Source organism: Armigeres subalbatus, chromosome 2 (assembly GCF_024139115.2).
Source record: "Armigeres subalbatus isolate Guangzhou_Male chromosome 2, GZ_Asu_2, whole genome shotgun sequence".
Classification (NCBI taxonomy): domain Eukaryota; kingdom Metazoa; phylum Arthropoda; class Insecta; order Diptera; family Culicidae; genus Armigeres; species Armigeres subalbatus.
The window spans coordinates 372,727,529-372,746,552 of NC_085140.1; the positions used below are offsets into that span (position 1 = coordinate 372,727,529).

Consider the following 19,024-nt stretch of genomic DNA (forward strand, 5'->3'; position numbering starts at 1 on the left):
TAGTAATGTTCTTGTAGGCACGATTATACTAAGTGGAACAAGGAAAAATGGATGAACATCAAAAGCACGTTTTTCAGCATATGCGGAAACGATTATTCAAATAAACGATGGGAGCACTTATTACACATTCAAAAACAGCCATTTGAGTTTCGTTTTCCGGGCAACGTAAATTTGACATGAAAATGCGTTACCAGTGTTGGTAAAATCATTCATAAAACTCAATCATTAAGCATAACATTTGATGTTAAACACAGTTTATTTAAATTAAGGTACGTTCGTCGCTTTACGCCTTAAAAGGATTCCGTAAAAAATCCGAAGAATATTCCGACAAAATTTAAAAAAAATCAGTGAATGTTATAAAGAATGTCCTGCTAAAACCCCAAAAAATTTGCTACAATGAGAGAAATAAAAATAGCACCACCATGTTTTTACTAATATTTTCTTAAATTAAGAACATTCTGTTTCACAATTTTTCAGTGCATTACATTGACATATATAAAAAAAAATAATATTATAATATTGGCCGATTTTTATTTCGAATTTCAGTCAGTTGCTAACAACTGGAAAGTGAAGTTGAATGCAAAAACTGATGAAATAGAGCTTTGTTTTAGGTAATTTTGCAGAAATGGATCGAGTGTAGCATATTCTTTTGAAATAGATTGTAAAAATTAAATCCAGCAATAAAGCCTGTCTTTTTTTTTCAGTGAAATCGATCCTAAAGGCTTCCGACTACATACCGTAGTCAAACGATTTTAGGAAAGTTTCAATGATGGCTATCCCAAAGACAAACGAGGAAGAAGAAGCCAGGATACGACGAATTATGAGTGCAGAAGTTTCGAGGAAACAAAGTCGTGCAGAATTGCAATATTGAATGCCATCAAGATATGTGAACCTTATTTTGCTAGCAAGGAAAACTTGAAGTGGCACAGAAGGCGCCTCAATCTCTATTTTATAAGGTGACAAAACATTATAGTTTTAATTTTGATTAGATGTACATTACCTGTACAAGTAAGTTCCTTCGGCCGAAAAGTTCAATCTTGATGGTTGACAATACTATTTGTGCGATTGCCACCTAGAACTGGTTGTCAAAATTAGTCGAAACCTTGGTGATGAAGCAATGATGATTATGAGGGTTTTTAAATTCCGAGTAATTTTTTTATCACTGTGAGTATCGCAGGATCACTTCGAAATGCTACAAATAAGCGTAATCAAGCACGGCGAGTCATTCATGGGCCCATAACTAACTTTCCAGCTTGTTATTGCAGCGACTTACAACTCATAGTTTACTTATCCAAGATTTATAGAGAAACATATAGAGAGTTTTGAGAGATTATCATAGCCCTAATTCCTTAGAAAACCTTTGCGTTGTAATTGCTCGTTACTGTTATAAAAAACGTAAACGATTCTTCAACACAAATATGAAAAAAAATCGTTTTCATGAATGATGTAAGCAATTACCAGAAAAATTTCTGTCCATCAAACAACAAATTTTTGAAGTAATTCTACACGGTGCTTCATTTACTTACTGTTATTATGAAAATAAATATACCATCAGTCGGCAGCCGCCATTCGATTCATACTATAATTCTACGCTTCTGGACAAATTTTCAAAAAAAAATCGTTGGTGGTATTTTCGAGCTATCAATCAATTAAAAATCCATAGCACAACGTAATAACTTGAAAACGAGTTTTTTTTATGTAAAATCAATTAAATTTCTATACCTACAAAATATAAGCATTTTTTTAAGCAATAGGGTAACCGCACCTTTCGTGGAGGTAGCACCAATAGTGGAGGTAGTATGACTTTTTTTGTAATTATACACTCTACGATAGTTTCAGTTGATGCATATGCTCAATACAATTTATTCTAAAATTTTCCTTGAAAACCGATTGAAAACAATGATTTTTCTCAATAAAATGGACTCCCCTGTACATATAGTGCAATAACTGTACGTAGTTCTGGAAGGTGCAATTCGAAGATCTTGTGTGCAAAGAAAGGGAACCATCATAAACAAGTCTTATATGCTCCTTGGTTTTCCGGATGACATCGACATCGTAGATCGCAAAGCAGTGGAAGAATCTTTTAAATAGGAGACTGGAAGAATAGAACTGATCATGAACAAAACTAAGTACCTGATGGCTGGCAGGGAGTGTGTCAACCCAAACGGTGTTGGTCCCGAGGATAAATGGGTGAGATGCGATTTGAGGTTGTCGACGTTATCTTGAAACACTCGTTACTTGTGATGATGACGTTGACCGCGAGGTGAAAATACGAGTTGCGGCTGCACGTAGGACTTTCTACGATTTGCGTAGCCAGCTTGGACCCTACAAACACGGACAAAGCTAGCTCTGCACAGATGTAAATATGTAAAATATGTTGTGATTTTAAATGTATTTTCATGCACATATTTAGAGCATGCAAAAAAACGTAACATTCAATCGATCTTACTGGTGTGTTAAATAGAATTAAATTGAAACTGTGCATGCTTCTAATATTAAGTCAAATTTAATTTGTAATGGCGTTACCGACTGGATTTGCTACACTTATTCAAATTTTGGCTTTCTCAGTCTGTTGAATTAAGAACGATTATTGGTATACGTTCCCGACATTTCGGGCGATTGGTTTTGGCCTTTCTCAGGGGTCGTAAGGTCTATCGTCTATCGTTAGATGCGGAGGAACTGAAGTGGAGAACCGCATCTAACGATAGACGATAGACCTTACGACCCTTAAGAAAGGCCAAAACCAATCGGCCGAAACGTCGGGAATGTATACAAATAATCGTTCTTAATTCAACAGACTGAGAAAGCCAAAATTTGAATAAGTCAAACTTAATTGAATATCGAATGTTTATTAGTTAAATTGAATAAGCAGCAATTTTACACCTCGTTGAATTTTCAAAATTATTTGCTGTTTGTACATATCGTGACGTAGCCATGTAAGGCCATGAAGCATGGGCGTTAAAAGATGCAGACCATCGAATTCTGAGAGTGTTTGAGTGGAAAATACTGCGCTCAATACTTGGCATTGTGATGGAAAATTGAGATTAGCACAGACGATTGAATCAGTTTTGCTAAATGTCCAAAAATGCAGACATAGGCATGCTGATAAAATACGGCATATTACAGTGGGCTGGACATAATGTACGTATGCTGTAAGAGAGACCAGCAATAGTTATGTTTAGAAGTAAACCTGGAAGAGGACGACAGCTTCGGGGTATAGCACGCACTCGCTGGTTGTGTGCAATCAAGGAAGATGCGCGTCTGGCAGGCGTGCAGGGAGACTGGCGACCCAAGAACGAGCGACCTGGAACAAGACTACAATCGGTTTTGTTTCGGATAACACGGATTGTACGACCTTCATAGGTACAGGTACAGGTAAAGTTTTACTTAATTTTGCATAAAAAAACTCGTTTTCAAGTTATTACATTGTGCAATGGATTTTTAATAGTTTACAAGGCGTTTTTCATCGGGATTTCAGAATATCAATGGGATTTTCCGAAATTTCCTCGGTAAACTCTTCGACATTTTTACGGGAAATTCTTCGGAATTCACAGGGACCGGAATTTATTCGGAATTGCCACAAAGAAATCAAAATTTCTAGGAAAACACTCTTCAAAATTTCGACGGCCAGTAGTTTATTTACACAGGAAATTTTTCGAAATTTCCATGAAAAATTCTTCATAATTTCCACTGAAAATTCTATGTAATTTTCTGGAAAATTCTACAGAACTTCCATGAAAAACTTTTTGGAATTTCCAAGGAAGATTCTTCGGAGTTACTTTGGGAAATTCTTCAGATGCCATATGCCCGGATGAAAAGCTGAAATTCCCCGATCCCAAATTCTAAACCCGGCCCATCCTTGAACATTGTAAACTAACCTCGAGTCACCACGAGTACGCTGGCTTCTACCCCTCTCTTACTAACTTATAATAAAATAAAATAATATTGATTGTCAAAGAACCATGGCTCAGTAAAGTGTTATACACGCCTGAGCCTACCAAATAAACTAACTTGGAAAAAAAATTCTTCGGAATTTCCTCGGGAAATATTTCGGAATCACCTTGGAAAATTCTTCGAAATTTCATCGGGAAATTCTTCGGAGTTTCCACGGACGATTAATTTGGAATTTCCAAGATTTTTTTTTTCGAAGTATCCAAGAAAATTCCTAGGAATTTCCATTCTTAGTAAGTTTCAAGGAAAATTCTTCGGAATTTCCATGAAAAAAAAAACATAATTCCGAATGTTCTTCGGAATTTCCTCGGGAAATTCTGCGGAGTTGCCACGGACGATTAATTCGGAATTTTCTAGGATTTTTTTTTTCGAAATATCCACGATTATTCTTAGTAATTTCCATTTTAAGTAAGTTCCAGAGAAAAATTTTCGGAAAATGTTTTGAAGTTTCCATGAGAAATTAATCGGAGTATCTATCGGAAATTCTTCCCTATTTTCTCTTTCAAAATTTTCAAAAAAAAACTCTTCGGAATTGCTACGGAAATTCTTCGCAATTTTCACGGAAAATACTTCGAAATTCCCATAGGAATTGTATCCGCATTTTCTCGGGAAACTTTGGAAATTTCACAGAATTTTTCCAAAATGTTCACAAGAATTTTTTTCGAAATTCCATGGAAATCTCATCGGAATTTTCATGAAAAATTCTTCGGAATTTACATGAAATTTTTTTCGTAATTTTCAAGGGAAATTCTTTAGAATTTCCAACGGGAAAGCTTACAAGAATTTTCCGAAATTTTCAAGAGAAATTTTTACAAATTTCCACAAACAATTCTTACGAATTTCCACTGGAAATTCTTCGAAATTTCTTCGGAAAAATCTTCGTATTTTTCAAGGAAAATTTTACGGAATTTCCACGGAAAACTTTTCGGAATTTCCACAGGAAACTTTTCCTCATTTTCTTTGAAAATGCTATGGAAATTTTTCAAAAAAAAATCTTAGAATTTCCATGGAAATCTCATCGGAATTTCCATAGAAAATTCTTCGGAATTTCCATGGAAAATTGTTCGGATTTTTCACGGAAAATTCTTCGGAATTTACAGGAGAAATTTTTCCACAATTTCACGGGAAATTCTTCGAAATGTTTTTCTACGGGTAACTTTTCGAGATAGAATTTCCACTGGAAATTCTTTAGAATTTCCAGGAGAATTTGTTCGGAATTTCCACGAAAATGATCCGGATTTTTCAAAGGAAATCTTTCGCAATTTTCACCGGAAATTCTTCGCCTTTATTTTTTCAATTCCCCCGAAAAATGCTTCGAAATTTCTACGAGACAATCTTTCGAATTTTTAAAGGAAAATAATTGTAATTTCCATGGGAAATTCAATATAACTTTCACGGGATCATCTTTGCAATTTTCAAGGCATATTCTTCAGTATTTTACACGGCAATTTCTCCAGAATTTCCATAGAAAAGTTTTTGGAATTTTCACGGGAAAGAATTTTCCATAGAAATGCTGAAGAATTCCTCGTGGGAATTTTGAAGAACTTGCCGTGGAAATTCCGTAGAATTTCCTGTGGATATTTCACTCAATTTTCACGTGGAAATTCTACAAAAAAAAATGGTAGAAAATCCAAAAGATTCCTCGTAAATATGTGAAAGATTTTTCCATGAAAATTCCAAAAACTTTCCTCAGGAAAACTTTTCAGAACATCCGTGTAAGTTCCGGAAAACATGACAATGACATGACACATCCGAAGAACTTTACATGACATTCTCCGAAGAAGTTTTTGTGAAAATTCTTAAGAAAATTTATTTTAAATATCTCCGGAGGCATTTCAATTTACATTCCCCAGTATTTTCATCTGCATTTTCTTCAAGAAGCATGTTCTACAACAAAATTTTCAATTTTTTGAAGTTCGAATATAAACTCTCCTGACGTCTTTTTTTTTTCAATTTTCTGTAATTCGAATGGAGAGTATAACGAAAAAAACGCGGATATTAAAATGAATATGGCGGGAAAATCAAGAACTTGTCTACAGGCAGGGTTGTTACGGAGATCCTGAAATATTTTCCGCGCCATTTCCGCGCGACATGGAATCCATTCCGCGCCAAATTCTCGCGACTTTAAATTAAATTCTAAGCAAATACACGTGAAATATCAAATTTTTATCACAATTTACTGAACGTCTTCTATTCAAGTTTGCTTTTTATAATATTTTTATTCAATACATTTCAACTGGATCTTGGCCTGCTTTTCAACTTAGTATACTATTAGCATTTCCTCTACAGTTAGTATTACAACCACTCTAGACGACCCTATCCACCACTAGAAGTACTGAAGTACAGCTGATTTATTGTTGAACGAACTTTATAAAGTTCGGCACAAGATACATTGATATACAAAGTATGTTCAGGTCAGATTTGATTATAATTGATTGTAGATAAAGTTGGCAAATAATAGAAATTTAAAAAAATAATAAAAAAATATTAAGGAATTCCCGGGCAGAAGCCATGAACAGAATAACAAAACATGATATTGACTTGATTGATATAAGAGATAAAAGAACAGGCAACAATATCAAAAATTTGAACCTAAATATCAATTAAATATCAAGATATGCTATGAATAAGAACAAACTAATGGCACATGATATTGATCTCTAATTGCAAATAGCATAACATGATATCCTCATGATATTTTAGTGCAACATATTGCTATTGTTGTCTGGTTTATTTATCTCTTATATCAATCATGTCCATATCTCATTTTGCTAACATTTGATATTATTGAACTATTTTCGTCTACTCGGGTTAGACAATGCAGGTCCGGTCAGAACTTCTGTAAAACAATTATTTGAATTCGTATTAAGAAACAAATAATGCAAAATCTAACATGGTTGCTCAAGCTCTGTTGATTTGCCAGTCAGAATCCGGATTTCAAGCGTAAATTCCTTCGGAAATTCCAGAAGAATATTTTCAGAAATTTCAGCAGAAATTTCTTTGGGAATTCGGCAGAATAATTTGCGTAAACTTTAGCAAAAATTAGTCCGTTATTTGTGAGTTATTTTTCCTTCAATTCTTGTAACAAGTTTCTCTAAGAGTCCATGCATGAATTCCGATAACATTTTTAGTGGAAATTAATTTGCAATTTTTTGACCGTTTTTTATTATGTTGACCGTACTGGAATTTCAACCAAAATCTCCTAGAATATTTGCGAAAACTTCTCCGAGAATTCCTGCAGAAAATCATTATTCGTGTGCAAATTCATCCCAGCAATTGCTGTGGTTACTCCTCCGGGAATTCTAACGGAAATGTTTGCAGAAATCCAACTGCTCTCGGATCTGCTGTAGAAGTCGCTCCATAATTGTACAAAAGCTCCCATGGAAAATTATTCTGAAATTTATTTGGGAATTTTGACGTAAGTTCAAGTGAATTCTTCAAAAACAACCAGCGAAAAATCTTCAGAGCCTACTTGCGGAAATCTCTTCATGAATTCCTGCGGAAATCGCTTTACATTTGTTTGCAGAAAATGGAAAATCCGCGGAAATTCCTCCAAAAATTTCTTTTATAATTTTTGGATTTTAAATGATGCAAAAATCCTTTTTAGGCTGTGAAAATTTATTTAGAAGGAATTTATATAAGGATCCTCAAATGTAAAAATTTCTTTAGGAAGTTTCTTCGTTTTCTGTTAATAATCCTGCAAAAATACCATCGGAGTTATCCAAAAATATCGCAAAAAAACTTCAGAAATAACTTTTCAGAATCATCTTCTAATTTTTGGACGACTTTCTGCGGAAGCACTTATTAAAATGAAGCATCTGCATTGAATCAAAGAACATTTTTGTGTTTTCAATTGTTGTATAAACGCATATTCGTTCTAGATGAATGTTTTGAAAGCAATATCAAATGTTCCAACACTATTGAAGAATTCCTGACGAAAAAACGTTTGAAAAATGATATGATACCTATATCATGCTATCTCGGAATTACAAAGAAATTGACAAGGTGAAAATGGGTGTCCATGTCCTTCAATAGACATGTTTTGTGATGTTTCAGAATGGATTAAAAATGGCAACAAGTGGCGTCCCTCTCCTCATAACATTTGTTTGAAGAATGCTTAAGAGTGTAGTACATTCAATAAGGGCTTGGACATATCCGAAAAATAATGTGCCTTCAAACGTAAGTTTTTTGTTCCATTCTTTATTTGGTATGCCTCCGAAAGGAACAATTTGTCAGTTGTCATCAGGCAGTCGTAACGGTAAGAGCGCTCCCCAATACGCCACCGCATAGGCTGCGCATCCGGGTTTGGTTTGGTGGAGCGGCTGGGAATCGTAACCATGACCATTCGCTTGTAAGGCGAACGTGTAGCCAACTACGCTACGGGACTCCCCAAACGTAAGTTTTGTTCTCAAAAACATTTGCTAATGAAAATAAAGCCCATCAAGAAGGACATAAAACTAATTTTCAAATAAACGTCCTTAGATCTAGCATTTTATTTATTAAATTTTCATCTAAAACTAAATCCGCGCGAAACCGTAAAATCGTTAAGATAATCCACGCCGAATTCGCGAAAATCGCGAAACCTGCATTTTCGTAACAACCCTGTATAGGGAAATTCTGGATGAAAAAAAAAATATTCTGGGCAAATAAATTAGATCTTCTCGTTGAATTTTAGAAGATTTTAGCAAAGTAAAGTCTCGATTTTTTTTTGCTAAAATTCCCGTAGAAACAATCGCAAAAAAAAATTTGCCACTTCACAGTGGCTAAAATCGTGTTTTGAGCGCGTTTATTTAATAGTACCTTTATTATTCAATTTAACGTAATGGTGTCTTCGAGACATTTTATCAGTAAGTTAATGCGCTTCTTTGGAGGTATTCAGCTTACTAAAAGGCAGATGAAAAATTTAATTTTTCCACTTCACAACATATTAGGTTTGATTCTTCATAAAAGTTGTAGCAAAAGTTCCCCTGAAAAACTTTGTCGAAGACACCAAGTTCGTAATTCCGTTACTTTTGGACATTTTTTACGTTTTATGCAGACAGCCCCTTAAAAAGCTTTTTTCATCATATCTTTTTCACTTCAATTTCTACATTGCATGTTCTAGAAATTTTTAGATAATATTAAAATACACCGTTTGGTGGCTATTGTGACTTTAAGAATAAAAAAGTTATAACAGTTTTATTGTTTTTTTTAGTCATATTTGATTTAATTGCTACTTGACACCGGGCAAATTGTGGCAGTCAATCTCATACGCATAACAAAGTACATGTAATAAACTTTAAATTAATACCTGAACTGTAGAGTTGTAGGCGAATGTAAAGAATGTTTCAACAAAAACCATTTCCTACTATGCAAGGGAGAAATCAATCACCCAGCACAAGGAGTTGATGAACTAATGCACCATGCGACTCCATATGCTTGTATGCTTATGCATCGAACATGTTCAAAACTTGTTGACATAAAAATCCATAAATCTCTAAAAGTAATTAAATTACGAACTTGGTGTCTTCGAAAATTTTTTTCAGGAGAACTTTTGCTACAACTCTCACAGAGACGTATACCTTCCATGTTTTAAAGTGGACAAAATAAATTGTTTATCTTACTTTTACCTGAATACCTCTAAAGAAGCGCGTCGACTTACTGATAAAATGTCTTGAAGACGCCATTACGCTAAATCACATAACAAAGGTACTATTAAATAAACGCGATGAAACACGATTTTAGCCACTGCCGACTTTCGGTTTTCGATATAAACTCGCAAACGCTACCGCTTCCTAGCGGAATTGCGACAAACGCCTTTGTAAAATTTGTTCTAGGAAACACAGTTCGTTTTCGTTTGCTCTCTATTTAAACAAAACTTTATAACAAGAATTCCTAATTATAATAAAACACATCACAGGAATAAAAAAATATCTAACTTTACAAAAAGTCCGTAGCTCAAAAAAGAGCTTTAGAGCAAAACCTTTTAGTGAAATTTCTAGAAACGACAATCTTGTAATTTTTGTGCAAAAATAATTCGAAAATCTAGAGGAGTTCTCTGGATAAGTTTTGGATAAGTTTTGAAAATGGTTTAGAAAAAGGTTTAGAAAAAAAAATCTACGAAATATAGTCGATAAAAGATCAAAAAAGTGTATCAGTGGAGAACACTCAACGGCTGCAGGTGTTAATCAACAGATACCTGCGGTACATAATTCGTGCCTGGTGGCCCCACAACTGGATCTCCAGCTACGAGCTCCAACGTTGTGTCACTAGAGGTCAATAGAAACAGAAATTTGGGATCGATGGTGGGACTGGCTCGGCCACACCTTACGTAGGGGCGGAAAGGCTATCTCGTCTCGTAAAGTCGAATCAGCAAAACTTTTTTTACACTAATCCGATTTTGATAAAAGCTTCTAGTTTCCTGTCCTTATTCTAAATCTATGACCGGTTTACGAGCACAAAAACCTTCGTTTTCTGTATGTTCGAACTAAAGTTCTGTGCCAACATACTGATTCTGCTGTCCCGCTCCTAAAAGTCGCATAAACTTCGATGCCGACACAAAACAGAATCCACTACTCACGAACGAGCGGATATGATTATAACACTCACGTATGCTGCAACAGGAAAATAATGAACACATGATGCTTAACCACAGCAAGGGGAAATTACATATTAGCAAACACTCGCCGAGTGATCCCCAACCGATCATGGATCTGACAGCATCCAGCCATGCTGACTGAGCGGGGTAACCCACCAGCAGGCATATCGCCACCGACTGAGTTGACTAACCGTCGGTGGAGCTGGTGTTGGACTCATTTTTTACTTGCAAAAAGAACAAAAGCACTGAATAGCTTTGTTTTACTGATTTGCGCTAGCCGACAGTTTTGACATGAAGTTTTTTAAAGGATGTTTGGTTATAGTAAAACTTGAAACTGCCGCATAAGAAAGAATTTCAAACGTATGAAATGCTCTTACTCCGGACGTTTCAACTAAAAAAAGATAACTCTTCATTCAACGTTTGGCGAGCTTTGGATACAAGAAGAGTTGATACTCTGAATATTAATGTTTGCATATTGTTTGCTCCATCGGAGCAGGAGCGACTTTGCTTCTGCTTTAACACACAAGACTTTGCTCCCTTACCCCCTCAACGGTTGAGGGACACAGCCGTCTGTGTCAGAGTAATTACGGAACATCCAGTCATTTCCTCACACGAGCGAACGACACTTTAACCCTTAAATGCGCAATGTTGTTTTAAAACAACAAACCGAAAATACGTTTAATGTTAATAATTTTAATGGTAGTTTACGCTAAAAATACTTTTGACGATTTCTAAAAAAATCGCCTTTCGCCTTTAAGGTTAAATCCGCACATGGCATTGGAATGGGCGCTCGAGCTCGCGAGCACCTAAGAATAATGCAAAGGAAGTGAGACTGGCACTGGAATATCAACCGCCAGCAGAGTTAGGAGGCAATTTATACGCGCAAGCAGAGACGACAATGATGAAGGCGAGTCATCAACAGAGAACACGCCTCGTCCATAAATGGCGCTGGTATTGAAGGGGGGAGGCTAAAGGATCATGCATAAAGTACGTCACACACTCAGCGAGGAGGGATTTCGAGAGCAAGGACAATCCAAACCACCAGTTTGGAGAATTCAATCACTAAGTAACCTAACCTCGCTTTTTCCATAATTTCACCAACTGTTGGTTTTGGTTTGAAAGCTTTGAAAACTGGATTGATTGGAATATAAAAAATAAGATACGATTAAGTCATACGACGCTGTCAAGAGTCTCTTAGTAATCACTCGCGGAATAATGCTTACACCTATGTTATAGCAACATCATGCTTCAGTTTTGCCATCTGGAGCTCTGAAGTGAGTCGCGTCAGGAAGCACCAAAAACCGAATAAGACCCCCATCAGTCGATTCTGCCCCCCTCTCCGAATAAGTGGATATAATTTTCTAGCCACCGCAGAGCTGATGACTGACAGATCAGAGTCAGGCAGATGTGCGATTCATGTTGCTAATTTGATGCAAATTAGATGGGAACCAAGTGTGGAATTCTTTAATGTCGTCTGCTTCATTTCATCCAAAATTATACCGAACGGACGGTTTGAAGCAAACTCAGAATCACGAATATCATGCCGTTCACGAGACGAAATAAAGGATCACGAATTAGAGCTCAGCACTAAATGAATAAATGAATGCGTGTTGCAATGCATATAGTAATTGCTGTGCCATTGCTATGACAATTTCAGCGGATACCAAAATTAGATAATTAACCTTAGGTTCTTCTCAGTCCATGATGCGTTTGACCAAGGTCAGAGAAAATGAAGAATCATTCCGTTAATAACGGCTATTGAATTCGATTTATTTATTTTTTTCACGATTTGCGTTGATCAAGGATGAATTAAATTGGTCAATTTCAATTCCATACTCACACTTATTAGTTACTCAATCATGGATGGTAGTAATTCGAGCATACCTGAAAGGAGAAAAAGAAGAATCATTAGAATAGATTACATGAGGTATTTTTTATGGAGCTATAATTTTTTCTTCATATTATTCGATAAGCTGTACATGAACAAATTGTAAATCGACTTAGGTTAGAAAGGTAAACACCTATTAAGAAATTAAGGCTTCTGTTAATGTCAGTTCTTCAGGATCCAAAGTCTATTACATAAAGGCTAGATCATTTAGAAATGGAAAACTTTCAAATTCGTCCATTTTGTAATCTTTTCTTTCAATCGAAAAACTTTCTAAGAATGAAGCAAACGTAATATTAGATGGTTCGACAAAAATAACTGAAAGCATCGAAGAAATTCTCGCACTTTTCTGTCTCCAAAAACAGATACCTACAGTATTTTTACAAGTCGGATATAAATAAAGTGTTGAAATCCAAAACGATTGTTCAAGAAATAATTCTATCTCCATTTTGGCATTATCTTTGAAAAAAAAAAACTAATTTTATAATTCTTCCTCATCTTGTGTCGTTACCACTGACTAAATAATCATGGAACGGATACTCAGACGACAAGTCAAACAATTTGAACAAGTTATCAACTATCTGCGGATATTCCGTCTCGAAAAACAGCGATACAAAATGTAAAAAAAACATCTACAACAACTTTCTTGAATTTTCTACACAACTATCTGGCTAGAAATGCGGTACCATGAGGTTCGTTGGCCGCTCGCAATAAATGGTTTACACAGCCACTAGCAGTCGATTTTTTTTTTTAGTTTTGCAACGAAGTTTCCGTTACCAGAGGACAGGTAGGTAGGCGGTATCAGAAATTATTTATCAACGAAAAGAAAAACATAAAACTGTCTCGCTAGTTTTACTGGTGCAGTCACAATATTGAGGTCATGTTGTACTGTGCCGGCGCGTCTACGGCGCTGAATATGTTTGATTACCTACAACGCGTATTCTGCGTATGTGACACAATGTAGAGAGCCATGTTTTTCGATTTTAAAATATTGGAACGTTACTGAAAGGAAAAATGATGCTTGTAGTTTTCAACGCATAGGAGGTGTTCTTACTCTGTTGGAATGCATTCGTGAAACTAGTTCGACACGGTTATGTTGTTGACGCGTGTTCGATCTATCCTTCTGCATGTTGCCAGTAGTTGATTACATCTTCTCCATGAGAGGTGTGATGCATAGTGTTTGGGGGGAAAATGTATAGGTCTACCAGCATGAATGTACTCTGCCAACAACTTTTTTCCGCGATCTCCCAACAGAAAAAAAAAACAGCGCAGCGGACACACGTTAAATGTTTAGCTAAATTGTTTGGAATGTGTTGAACCGGGTGTCGACAGGTTGAAACTGATGTTGGTTTACGAGGCAGTGGCCGATGCACTGGCGCAGCATGTGAGAAGGCGGCCAGCGGCATGTTTTCAAAGAACTTTGCTTGGTTCGTCCTCCATCCGTCAAACGATGTTAAATGGAACAATCTGCTCTCATTTTAGTATGAACGTATGAAACAAGTTTGGTTAATCACGAAGTGCGTATATGTCTAAAATGTGTATAATTAAGCACGAGATCACCATGCTTAAGGAGATAATTAAACGAGTATGAAGTTGTCGAAGCTATATACCATTTTATTATGAATGAAATGTTCCGAGCACCCTTCGGAGATATTACCCAGTTATTGAGACCGGGATTTATCGTGGTTTGAGTGGTTTCTGGAGAAGGGTTTTCAGTGAAAGTCTTCATCGACCAGTTTCTCTTGTTTTTGTAATACTTTTTCCGACATTCTAACTAAGTAAACAACCGTGCGTTATTTCGTGTAACAAGATGGGAACTAATGGGGGAATGGAGCTCTTTAGGGATTCACCACTGTATTGACCTTCTTTATTAGTACAAATACGGGGTCTCCAGTAACGTCATGATCATCATGAGCCAGCGAGCAAAATGCACTTTTCTATTTTAGGCGACCGAACGAAAATATCGTAGTCTCTTTGATCTATTTCGCATGAAAAGCACTCCTGAAGGGAATTTGTGTTTTGTTTTTGAGGTATGCCAAGAACAATGAACAGTCGATTGATCAAACATATGTCTTTAAATCACCGAGTTGTAAATGGTAATAGAAACAATATCAAACCAGATATTACACACTGTCAGCCCGTTGCTGGGGGCATAGAGTATGATGCTCTCGAATAATAAACAAGGTGTGCTCGCTTGACTGTGGATATACAACAGTAAAGCACATGTGAAGATTGGACTAATCAAGCATCCGAAAGATATTCAATTTGCAAAAAAAAGAGCTAACCGCGATGGAGGTTAGTACTCGATTTCTGATGGCTTTTCCGCAAACGTGACCTTTAAGTGGTCTTGTTGTGTAGGGGTTATCATGCCTATCTATAGAGTAGGAGGTTGGGGGTTCGAGTCCCTCCAAGACACGTGGATTCTTTTTCGCAAATTTCATATCAATTTGTCCATTTCGAAACATGTGCTAAGCTTATGCACAGCCAAGATATTTAACAGAAAAATCGAATTTGTCAAAATTTTATTTATTTATTATTTATGAAGTTATATATAAACCGCATCAATTTTATAATCCTTGATTTGACAGGCTCATTTGCCATTGGCAGATATATGTCTATAGGTCATAAACGCATTCTGTTCTGAGCATCACGAAGGGCTTGTTCCACATTTGAACCTGACCGATAGATCTATGTTTACGCGTGTCGAACGTAAGGCCTGATTTCAGAAAATTCTTAGATGACCTAACCCATATGTCATGAACGCATTCTATTCTGTGTACAACAAAGGGAATATTCCACATTCGAAACAAGTCAATTGATCACTGGTTACGCATGTAGACCTTAAGGCCCGACTTCAGGAAATTCTTGGTTGACCCCACCCACATGACATGACTGCAATTTATTATATGTACCACAAAGAGCATGTTCGACATTTAAAACTGGTCAATAGATCTCTGGTCCGCGTGTAGACCTTAAGGCCTGACTTCAGGAAATTATTGGATGACCATACCCACATGACATGAACGCAATTTCCCCTTTGTACCACAATGGGCATGATCAACATTTAAAACTGGCCAATAGATCTCTGATTTACGCATGTAAACCTTAAGGCCTGACTAAAAAGATTTCTTGGATGGCCACACCTACAAATCATGAACGCATTATTTCTGTGTGCCACAAAGGGCATGTTGCATATTTGGAACTAATCAATAGATCTCTGAATACGTGTGTAGACTTCAAGGCCTAACTTCAGGGATTTCTTGGATGACCATGTCCACATGTTATGAATGCAATTTATTTTATGTACCACACAGGGCATGTTCCACATTCAAAACTATCTAATAGATCTCTGATTACGCGTGTAGACCCTATGGCTTGACTTAAGGGATTTCTTTGACGACCATACCCACATATAATGAACGCATTCTATTCTGTGTACCACAAAGGGCATGTTGCATATTTGGAACTGGTCAATAGATCTCTGAATATGTGTGTAGACTTCAAGGCCTAACTTCAGCGATTTATTGGACGGCCATACCTACATGTCATAAACGTATTTTATTCTTCGTACCACAAAGGGCGTGTTGAGTATTTGAAACTGGACAATAGACAGCTTTTTACGTGTGTAGATCTTAGGGCCTGACTTCAGGGATTTCTTGGATAACCATGAACATATGACATGAACATATTCTTTACAATCTGATAAGACACAATAAAAAAACTTTTTGAAAATCGTGTAACTTTAAGAAAATCGTGTAACTCCGAGAAAATCGTGCAAATCAAAATCGTGTAATTTAAAGAAAATCGTGTAAAATAAAATTGTGTAAAAAAAATCGTTTGAAACAGAATTTAGTGTACTTTTATCCTTCTTTTAACTTATTTTTATTTATTTTTTTTTCCTTTTTGTTTCTTTCTTTTTTGAGTTTTCAGTTTTTCATTTTATCTTTTTATATCTCATTTTCCCTTCTTCTTTATTCTTTCTTACATCTTTCTTCTTTCCTCTTTCTTCCCTCTTCATTTTTCCTTCTTCCTTTTTATTTCTTCTTTTTATCTTCTTACTTCTTGGCTTTTCAGGCAAATATGAGCATGAGCATGATGATCATACCCTTCGTAGTTGCTACTCCGTGATTGGCTGCAGGCCATTAGGCTGCACAGTCATTAGGCCGAAAAGTAAATAGATGAGAAATGAAAAATAAGGAGTGGAAAGTCAGTCAGTCTGAAGTCTCCCTTTCCATTCTTTCTTCTTCTTTCTCCTTCCTAACTACTTTTATCTTCATTCTTTCCTTCTTCTAACTTACTTTTATTCAATCTTTTTTCCTTTTTGTTTGTTTCTTTATCTTTTTTAAGCTTCCAATTTCCCTTCTTCCTTTTTATATTTAATAACTTTTAATTTTTCCTTCTTCTTTATTCTTTTTTCATCTTTCTTCCTTCTTCATTTATCCTTCTTCCTTTCTATTTCTTCATTCTTCATTCTTATTTTTTGTTTGTCCTTTCCTATTTCTTCTTTGTTCCTACTTTTTTCCAGATCAGAGGAATATTTCCCACTTTACGAAAAGTTTTTTCCTCACTAGGGCGAGAATCGAACCCAACCTCCACAGCACGCATATGTGCCTAGACGAGTTAAGTCACTAACCGCACAGTCGTGAAGCACACATGACCTAATGACCATTCGTCCTAATGACCCAGCAGCAGAGGCTACAACAACCGTATTTTTGACACTTTTGACACACTATTTTTGGCTTCCGGGCCTCTTGAAAGAAGGGTTCTGGGCCTCTTGAAAGGATGCTTCCGGGCCTCTTGAAAGGAGGCTTCCGGGCCTCTTGAAAGAAGGTATCCGGGCCTCTTGAAAGGAGGCATCCGAACCTCTTGAAAGTAGGCTTCCAAGCCTCTTGAAAGGAGGCTCTAAACCTGTTGAAAGTATGCTTCCGAGCCTCTTGAAAGGAGGCATCCGGGCCTCTTGAAAGGAGGCTTCCGAGCCTCTTGAAAGTAAGCTTCCGCGCCTCTTGAAAAGAGGCTTTCGAGCGTTTTGAAAGGAGGCTTCCGAGCCTCTTGCAAGGAGGCTTCCGGGCCTTTTGAAAGGAGGCTTCCGGGCCTCTTGAAAGAAGGATTCCGGGCCTCTTGAAAGGAGGCTTCCGGGCCTCTTGAAAGGGGTCATCCGGGCCTCTTGGAAGGAGACATCCGGGCCTCTTGAAAGGAGACTTCCGGGCCTCTTGAAAGGAGACATCCGGGCCTCTTGAAAGGAGGCTTCCGGGCCTCTTGAAAGGAGGCTTCCGGGCCTCTTGAAAGGAGGCTTCCGGGCCTCTTGAAAGGAGGCTTCCGGGCCTCTTGAAAGGAGGCTTCCGGGCATCTTGAAAGGAGACTTCCGGGCCTCTTGAAAGGAGGCTTCCGGGCCTCTTGAAAGGAGGCTTCCGGGCCTCTTGAAAGGAGGCTTCCGGGCCTCTTGAAAGGAGGCTTCCGGGCCTCTTGAAAGGAGGCTTCCGGCCCTCTTGAAAGGAGGCTTCCGGGCCTCTTGAAAGGAGGCTTCCGGGCCTCTTGAAAGGAGGCTTCCGGGCCTCTTGAAAGGAGGCTTCCGGGCCTCTTGAAAGGAGGCTTCCGGGCCTCTTGAAAGGAGGCTTCCGGGCCTCTTGAAAGGAAGCTTGCGGGCGTCTTGATAAGAGAATCTTAGAAGTAGGTTGCGAGCCTCTTACAGGGAGGCATTCTCTGTTATAATTATTAAAAATTATACATTTATCAATATCTGTTCAACACTTTTGGCAGGGCTCTTGAAAGGAAACTTCCAAGCCTCTTGAAAGGAGGCCTCCGGACCTCTAAAAACGATGCTTCCAGACCTCTTGGATGGAGTCCTCCAGGCTTCTTGAAAGGCGGCCTTCGAGCAGCTTGGAAGAACGCTTCCGAGAAGTGTAGAAAGATGCTTCTAATCCTCTTGCAACGTAAAAACCTAGCTTTTCGAAAAAAAAAGCCTTGATGCCTCTCAAACGAAGGCAAACTAACCTTTAAATTTTAGATTCTAGTTCTAGTTCTAGAAGCATATTCTTAACATATTCTTCAACATTTTATTTCGATCAGGTAGATTGCATAGACGTTTTTTTAATTTGTTCATTCGTTCGATCTTTTGTAACCGTAGCCTATGGTTGTGAAGGTCAGGATTCAATTGGCTTTGATTTACTTATCGCTATGCATATTATTTTTTGTAAATTTTGTAGACACATTTTTTTGAACTTAGCATTGGCCGAATTACTCGCAACAAGTTTCATTCTACTGAGAATCCTGTCCCATTGTTTGCTATTGAACATTGGTAAAATTGGACTATGGGAACAGAAGTCAATGACAAAATACTGTTTTCTATGCGCAAAACACGCTAAAAAACACTCACTCATATTTTTTAGTTTTGTTTTGCACGAGAAAGGCACCGCTAGGTGGATTAATCAGGGTTTTTTTTATATGAATTTGATTGATTTCCATGGATAGGTCACTCACTCATCGCATGTTGTCAGCTGATTAACAACAGTGACAGAACATTCACCAATACTGCTGAATAATGATATCGAATAATAATTCTAGATTTCTGCATTCAATTGCGTGAGGAATCCAACTGTAATCACTTTCACATA

General features: G+C 37.1%; 1 protein-coding gene across 7 annotated transcripts in view; it reads right to left on the bottom strand.

The window, feature by feature from the left end:
* The window catches only part of LOC134213075 (leucine-rich repeat and calponin homology domain-containing protein), a 197,248-nt gene that overhangs the window by 69,417 nt on the left and 108,807 nt on the right, over positions 1–19,024 (bottom strand). The window lies entirely within an intron of this gene.